Source organism: Poeciliopsis prolifica, unplaced genomic scaffold, assembly GCF_027474105.1.
Source record: "Poeciliopsis prolifica strain line A6 unplaced genomic scaffold, Auburn_PproV2 SCAFFOLD065, whole genome shotgun sequence".
Classification (NCBI taxonomy): Eukaryota; Metazoa; Chordata; class Actinopteri; order Cyprinodontiformes; family Poeciliidae; genus Poeciliopsis; species Poeciliopsis prolifica.
The window spans coordinates 1,253,996-1,262,875 of NW_026562440.1; positions in this window are offsets into that span (position 1 = coordinate 1,253,996).

Genomic DNA, 8,880 nt, shown 5'->3' on the forward strand with positions numbered 1-8,880 from the left:
TCCTCTTTTCTTCTGTCACACAGAGGGGAATTAGGGCATGGCCCACTGTCCTCCTACTGACTTTCCATCTCATAAAACCCAGTTTCATTCTCTTTAAAATGCAGCTTACTGTCAGGCCCGTTGGCAAGCTCTGGTCTGTTAATCACCCATTGCTGATGCCACACACAGTAAATCTATTATCACACTCCTAAATGCAACCTTGTGCCGGGCCAACCGGCTTCAGACACTCTTTCTGTATACTCACATTTCATCCTTTGGCTCATTCAAGGATTATTCATCGGCCGAGGTGTGAGTCCCCTGAGAATAGGCCTTAAAGTGTCAGTCATGTTTATTCGGAGTGGTGTTGTCTTAGACGATGTAACCAGGTGAAAGTGACTGAAGGAGATAGGAAACCATCAATATGCTCACTGTGTAAATTGAAGAAGGTCATGATTTATGGCTCCTGGCTGCAGGGTGCATACATGCTGAATCTACTCTTTTTTTTTTCCTGCTCTAGTCCGGCTCAAGGACAGGTAAGCGTTCCTTTTTCCACAGCTCATCCCTAACACCACCGCTGCGCAGCCTGTGGCACTTCCTGATGAACGTCCCTGCGAACAGCTGCTGCTTTTTCTTAAAGGAGTTGAGCACCATCTATGGGCGACAATAATAACTGAGCGGAAGCGTAGATGATCAGATAGCAGTATGTTCAACCTTTTTTTTTCCTATTTTTTCTCACCTCATCAGTCATTCTCTTCTGTCAATGGGGTCTCAGACATAGAGGGGGCAGCTGTGGGTATCTAAGACCCTTGAACAGCTGCAAACCCCCCAAAGGCATCGCATCTGTTCAAATCACACAGCCTGTATCTCTGCTACAGCAAGTTACAGTACTTAACAAGGTTCTGAATGGTCTATTGACCATTGAGCAGATGGTGAGTTATGGTACGATGTTATAGGACTGAAAAGAACAGACTTTCCTCCTTGCAGAGTTCATATGGAGTCTAGAATAGCATAGCAATTATATGGAATATATATTCACTTTTTTCCCATGTGGAACATATACAGAAAAAGAAAAGTGTGGGGAAAATGTTTGAATTTGCTTTTTATATTCTTAGTCTTTTCTTTGTTGTGTCGTACTTCCTTTCCATCATTTTGGCCTTCTTTTCCTCCTTGTTTTCTGATTCCTTCTTAATTTCACCCATTCTTTGTGTCTTCATGCTGTCTTTCTTTATTTTTGTCCTTTCTTCCAGCCTTTCCTCCCTTTTTTGCTTTATTTTCTTCCTTCTTTTTCTTATACCCAATTTTTTGACTTTAGCTTGTTGTCATTCCTTCCTATCTTTAATCACTTGATTTCATCTTTCTTTCCTTGTGTCCTTCCATTCTTACTTCACTTTGGTTCAGGTTCTTGGGGGTTTTTTTGTTTCATTTTTGGATTCCATATTCATTTATTTATCAAATTTTTCAGTTCATTATAATAATTGTCAAACTTGTGTGTTGTTTTGTTATTTAAAACTACCTAAGAGGATTGAGATTTCAAAAGTTAAGTCTGCAACTTCCACATGCAAAATATGTAAATGAGTTGAAAATGGGACATTTTAATAAGGCCACATGAGGAGAAATCAGCACTTAGTCATGAATTCATTTCAGAAGGCCAATAAACACAACAGAGTCTTCCCTTAAACTTAAAATATATTATTTATTTGTATGATTTATTGCATCTGGGCAGCTCCGATAGACTTCCTCTGCCTTCGAAGTGAGCAGACGCTGCAAATGGAGCGCTCATTAGCATTTGACCTCCACATTATGCTTTGTTTACCTGCCTCTACTCACCTTTATATCTCCTCAGACAAAATCAGGGCTTTTTCACTGAAGCGTCTCGACTGTGACACAGTTTTGTTATTGCGCGCCAAAGCTAAACACCACATTTGCATTGCAAGATTTTTTTTTTTTTTTACTTTAATGAACAAAAGCAAGCCAAGGCCATAGGAGCTCCGTCATGTAGCGGGACTTTTCTCCTCCTGGATACTGTCATCCGCACTCTGCAGTCCTTTCAGCTACTCAAAAAATCCCCTGGGATGATAAAGAGAAAAATGAACAAAAGTTATTCATCTTATTATGCGAAAGGAAGAATTGTGGGTTTACTAATTGCATACTTGAGCAAACCGAAATGAAAGCACTCCCATGTTCTCGAATGTGATACAAAATAATTATATTGTAAATAATTTGTTGTGCTGGTTGTGAAGCAGAAGCAAGCGAGGGGAAATCATTTCAACTGCAATTATGTGCTCTACAAAAAATATTTTCACATTTTATGGGTGAGCAGATTATGCATATGGCGTAAGCAAATATAATCAACAAGTAAGGGCACATATCCACGGAAAATGTATCCTAAAACATGACACACATACACAAACACTGCATCAGCAGATTGGCGGGCGTGGCAGGTAGCTGTGGTTAATTGCACAGTGAGAAACTGTTCTCTAATTTATTTCTCGCCTCTACAAGAGTGATCATGAAGCTGCTTTCATTTCACAGAACACAATTTTCATATTTAATGAGCATGACTCCAATACAATTACAGTAATTAGTCAAATCTCACTCATGGCCAATGGAGCTCGCCACCATTATTAGTGGATCTTATTAATGATGTTGCACATGTGGTGCTCATAGGGTAATTGAGGGCATGTGTGGGTATATGGGAGCGAGAATACTGGAGATTGGAAAACAGTGGTGGTCTATTTTCTCTCTTTGCGTATGGTAAGAGGAGGTTGATTTAATGTTAATATCGTTATCCCTGAGAAAAGGCTTCTGGATTTTCCAAAATATAAATTATTTTGATTTTCTTCAGCATACTCATTCAATGCAGGAACTGTAAAAACATATTTTAATTTGTTTGAGCTTAAAATGAGTTTGGTTTAATTGCTTGTTTTTTGTGTGTCAATTTTTGTTTCTTGTTTTTTGTTTTTGCTGCCAGAATACTTATATATACTTACAATGCCTTGAAGAAATATTTGTATACCCGTTTAAGTTTTACTTTTCATACAATATCAAATTTCAGTGAATTTTATTAGGATTTATTTTGTAACATACTGACACAAAATAATAATTAAATATGAAGTGGAATGAAAATTTCTTCACAGACAAAAATAGAAAATTGTGGCATCTATGTGTAAAGTTTAAATCAATTCCAAACATTGAACATCTCACAGAGCTCTGTTCCTCCCATCGTCTGAAGCATAGACTATAAAAAAAATTGCTGTTGCAACATAAAATGTAAACAAATTCAAGAAAGCACAGTACATTTCTGTTTTAATTGGTTTTGTATAATTTAAGCATTGATTCAAGTGATGCACCTCTCCGCTCCTTTGCATCTGAACAACAAACCTGGTATCAGATGTTCTTTTCCAATTCAGTCTGTGTACATGTCTGTAGCCAATAAATCTAGTTCTATCTTTAGAACTATTTTGAGTTCTCTGTGATGGCCTGGCAACTGTACCCTGTCTTTCACCCAAGGTCCAATACTTTTCTTTAAAATGGAACATGCTATTTGAACCACAACAATTGGACACCGCGTCCAAATCAGGTACAGATCTTCAGATATCCGGCTTCTTGAAGTTGCTGTTGAGTCTTCTCGTTTATAGAAGAAAGTAACATTTTGAAAATATACCATTGAGAAAGGCATACTGTGGATTTTGCACAGAAAAAAATCCTATTCTTTTCCACTAGTCTTTACATAAACAAGTTAAAATTTTAATCTCAGAAGTTTGTCTCAATGGCTGCTTACCCAGTTAAGGGCAGTGTCACCGCTAAGTTAATGAGTGTGACTCTGCAACAGAAAAACCTCCATTAGTGCCACATAATTAGCGTAACACAGAGGAATTAGAGAGCCACAATGGCACCGCTTTGGTGTTTTTATAATTAAACAGTGGAAACGACAACAATTAAGCCCAATCTTAAAGCCCCCCTCAATCTCATTTAAGCTAGAAAGGACATGTTTTGTTTTCCGAAAGCTCCAGAGATTCTGTTGCTGCTTCAGTGGGAAGTTTGAATTACAGCTCAAAGACAAGAGAGTGAGGAGAGGTCATGGCAATGAAACACAAAGCAACAGGAAGAGTTGTGCGTAGCTATGCGGTATAACTCTTAATCATTTATTCAAGAGGGATGTATTAAAAATTCTTGGAGTTAATGTTTCAACTTTGCATCAATTCCTTTTACTTTTTTTCCCCCTTAGACACCAATTTAAGTATTTGTTTAAGAAACACTGCTAAATGGTTTACTGGTTTGGCTGAAGCACTTAAAATAACACAGCATATGAAGAATGAAATAGCTACAGCAACAGGCTACCCAAATAAAACAGGGAAGTTTCACTTTTTAGATGTAAAAAATAACATAAAATAAAAATAAGAATTTTAAGAAAAATATTAATGAATAAAAACTCAAAATGCAGGAAGAAGAGTTTGTTTTGTTTTAAATCTCAAATATGAGCTTTAATGCTGATATAAAACTGAGTAATCTAAGGGAAATGCTGAGTGAAAAAGACATGAGTCTAAGTTGCTTCCTCTTCCTCTGGGTTCAGTTTCTCTGCCCTTTCTCTCCAATTTGCAAAACCTCAATCCCTTTCCCTGGCATTGATGCCAAACCTGTGTGACCTAGGTCAAGATCAATAATGCAGTTTAAAAAGGATGGACTGTGTAAATAGAGACGATGGATCCTGCAGATGAGGATGGCTTGACCACAGCCAGCCTCCAGCTGCAGCTGCAGCAGCATTTGATCAAGTCTAAAATCAGTGATTACTCAGAGGACATAAATATGGAGCAACAAAAGTGTGACAACATTTATAGAGTTTGTTCTTCTTCCAAGAATTTCAACTGAATCACAAAAATTTAAAGAATTAATGAGTCGTCTTTAATTTTTTTGTTCTGTACCGAACATTTTTTAACATATACAGCAAGAATCCCCAAGATAGACTTTTTACAGTAGAATCTCTGGTGTTGCCTTTTTATGGGTGTGTTTCACTTGCAACAATTCCCAGAAGGAATAAACTCAGGTACATAAAAATGCTGACCCAATACATCCACTGAATAGGTGAAGTCTTGGTCTAATTCATTCCTGCAGCATCAGTATGAACAAGATTTATATGGGGGTTTTTTTATGTGGAAACCCACCGTTTTTAGCACTTTTCTATAGGCCACATTACCAGATAGCATCTTGTCATCCAGGTAAATTTATAGAGAAAACAAAAGCATTATTCATCCACATTTACACAGCATGCATATCGAATGTAACTCTTTGTGAATGCAGACTGTGCTAGACATAATTCTGCTTATCTTACTTGTGTGAGCACATTTGAGAGCACAAACCAACCTATAACCACACCTGTAAGCTATAGGGAGCAAATCAATCTACTGGACCTGGAAGCAGGCAGCTGCACATATTAATCTTACAGCCCACTTTCTTTTATGACACAAAGCAAATAGTCATAAATGCTCTTATCGGCCTTTCTAATACTGGGGACGTTCCAATCAGATTCATGGTGGCATAAACTATAGCATTTCATCTTTATCATATCAAACAATCACTCCTTTTTCATGGGGATCGTTAATAATAAATAGACAGCTTGTTGCATAATGAAATTCAAAGCTCTATCGTTTTGAAGGATCTCACATTCCGTTTACCTGTATTTACATATATTTACGTGGGCCTTTGTTTTTTCACTGCACTAACAGCCATGATGAATGTGTGGTTGAGGCTCTGCTGGGACATGCTACTCAACACAGAACTGATCTGTAATCAGAACTTCTTCACTGGAAACTTTGGTGAGTCTCAGTATTGCAACATAATAAACAGTCCTTTTAATGTCATTGTTTTTTGCAGTGTTCACAAACATCACTGCTGTTTTTGTTATGCAATATACAAGATGCAAGATTAACCAAATATATATAGAAATGCAATAAAAATATGCATTTTCTTGAGAATATGGTAATATTTTTCCAGCGCAAGACTTGTCTTTCATATAAAGGGAATAAATATTTTTGGCAGTGAATTCTTCAAAATCAAAATTTCTGACTCCTAATTTGTATACTCTGCATAATTTGAAGAATTTTGATTAACCAATTAATAGTCCGTCCTCAAGGTCTTTTTATAAACCTATCATTAATAAAGGAAGACATTCAATTAGCAGCAAACTCTTGATTGCTGATTTTGTCATAACAGACTCCCTTTTTTTATTCATTTTTTAAAAATGCGAGTATGGCATGGGAAGAAGAAGAATTAACTAATTTCATTAATCTAATTGTCATCGCTCTCAACCATCCCACTAACAAGTCCAAATTAATATGATTAATCAATCTGACGACATACAAACCCATTCAATTACAGTTTTCAAAGGCAAGTGGGTGTGTTGGGGTGATAGGGAGGCACAGCAAATGAAGGGAGGATGGCTTCTGAGCAGCTTTCTCTGTGAGGAGACCAGCCCACAATGTGGAAATCAAGAGAGGGCAATTAGTCATGTTGAATGGTAAACAAACGTTGATGAAATGTGGAGGGCGAAAGCTGCACTATTACTCTGTCTTATTTGAAAAAAAAAATTGTATTGCTTAATGCAGAGAAAAATAATGGCATATTTTTAGCCATATAAAAAATATATGGCTAAAAATATATTTTTATATTTTTTTCCCTTAGACACCAATTTAAGGGTGTCTAAGGGAAAAAGACAGTTGTTGAGGGTTTTTTTGCAACAAAAATAATCAAGTTTAATTTAAGAATTTAAGTAAGTGCTCCACTTGATTAACAGTCTCAAAATCCAATATCCCTGCATGTATTTGAAACAGTAAAAATAAGTTTATTAGCACGTCTGAATATTTGTTCAGTGGATAAAAATTTAATACTACTACTACTACTACTTTTGTAACCATTATGTCTCGGTGTTTGAAAGCACTGACCCAAAGTAAAGAAACACATTATTGTTAAGATTATTTTATTAATTAGCTTTTCCCTCTAGTCCGTTGATCTGGTGATATTTTTTTATATCCATCTTTTGTGTTAACTCAAACATCTGGCCTTCTTAGATTTACACTTATAGATGTGTTATTCAGAGAAAAAATGGTTTAAACCATGACGGTTATAACATCATTAAAATAATAAACGTTCTGTTACTTCACTTCAAAGAAACCGAAATGTCTAAATTGTCGATTGTGTATTTCTTACTTTATGTTTTCAATTAGCAGAGAAAGCTAATCTCAAACCTCATAAATGTTTTTGCACTTTAATTGTTGAGTCATGGTTCTTATTGTGTGGCTCAAAGTAAAATTTGACACCAAAGTTTTAAAAAAAGCTCAGTACTAAAAAAGATTCATTTGAAACATTAGATGTACTTGTCTGTTCTGGTTGGATGCACTGCTAAAGTTTGACATTGTGGTGTAAAGTCAGAGTCAGAGTCCAGGAGCACATGTACACACAACCAGTCGTTATGAAGTACTGACTTGAGTGGAATTTCTTCCTTTACATTCTCACCAGTTTTAGTGATGTAAACAAGCCTCCTAACACTGATTCACATTTGAACCACAATGGATGCCTGTTGATTGCCTTTATCTGATTTGTATGTTCCACATCTAAAGTGAAGAGAGTGCTGGCGCAGCAGTTTGGGTGATGCCCTTTTATGCAACCTGCCTCAGCAGCCCTGCATCACTCCTCTGCTAACCCATTTCTGATTGAACACAGTGATTATATTAGCTTTTATAAAAGGAATAGTTCATAGAGGTACCATCTCTAATTTAAGAATTGAGGTATTACATAGGAGACAATTAGACCGTGGTTCGATTGCTACGCTAAGGCTTAGATGCTGACAGCCAAGAGAGGGCTTTGAAATGTCATACCAATTAATCTATCCAGCCATCAAACAATATTCTGGAAACAAAGTCGAGGGGGGTGCGATCAATCCCCATCACTTTTCTCCTCACCGGGTTATGGGAAAATTGATTTGCCAAACAAAGCATTTTAGAAGCAGTGCATGGACTTGTTGGGGATCTATTAGCCTCCATTGAACATTTTGTTTAACATAGGATTTTCATCACAGAAGGAACGCCGTGCCCTCAATATTGTGAGCCACAACTTTACAATTGCTGATTTCTTTGCTCTTGCTCAAAAACCTTCAGAAAGTGCTGATTGTGATCAAAGGGACCCAACTTCCATTGTATTTAAAGTACAAAGCCTGATTTTTGTTTTATAATTGTTGCTACAACAGATTATTGAAGAGTAAATGAAAACTGTCGAAGCGAGGAAGCATAAATCCCTGATCTTAGTATTTTTGTGTACTGTGAAGTTATCCTGCCATCCTATACAGTGTGGCTGCCTTAAGCTGTATTATGAATCCCTTGAGCAGTGTATTGTTCTAACTGTATCACATTGTGCCCGTCATGCTGTTTTAGAGAGGAGAAAGCTTCCTCTATGGGATTTCTCCTTCCCCCTTCCCCTGATAATCTATCTCTCCCTAAAGGCTAGGCCTCCCTGACCTTGTCTTATTCACTGAGGGCGCCTTAAGTGAAAGAACTGAGGCCTGAATGGACCATTTCTCCTCTTTTAACACCCCTTGAATGTCATTGGTGAAATATGAAGTCATTAGGCAATATTAAAACACTGCTGACAAACTAATTAACGGGAGACATTAAACAGGACCAGCTTGATTAATCCGCTTTAACGGTTCTTTTAAAGTGGTTCTGGTCAAAATTAAAACAGATTTACTGGTGATGTTAAGGAAAATTATTTTATGTGTATCAGGCCTCAAGGGCAACCAAAAGTCAGTGGTCTTTTACCTCTCACCACTCTTTTGATAAACAAAATGACTTTGTATGCTATGTGAACTCTTTAAGCCTATCTTTAGGTATTTGACTAAACTATTCACCAAAC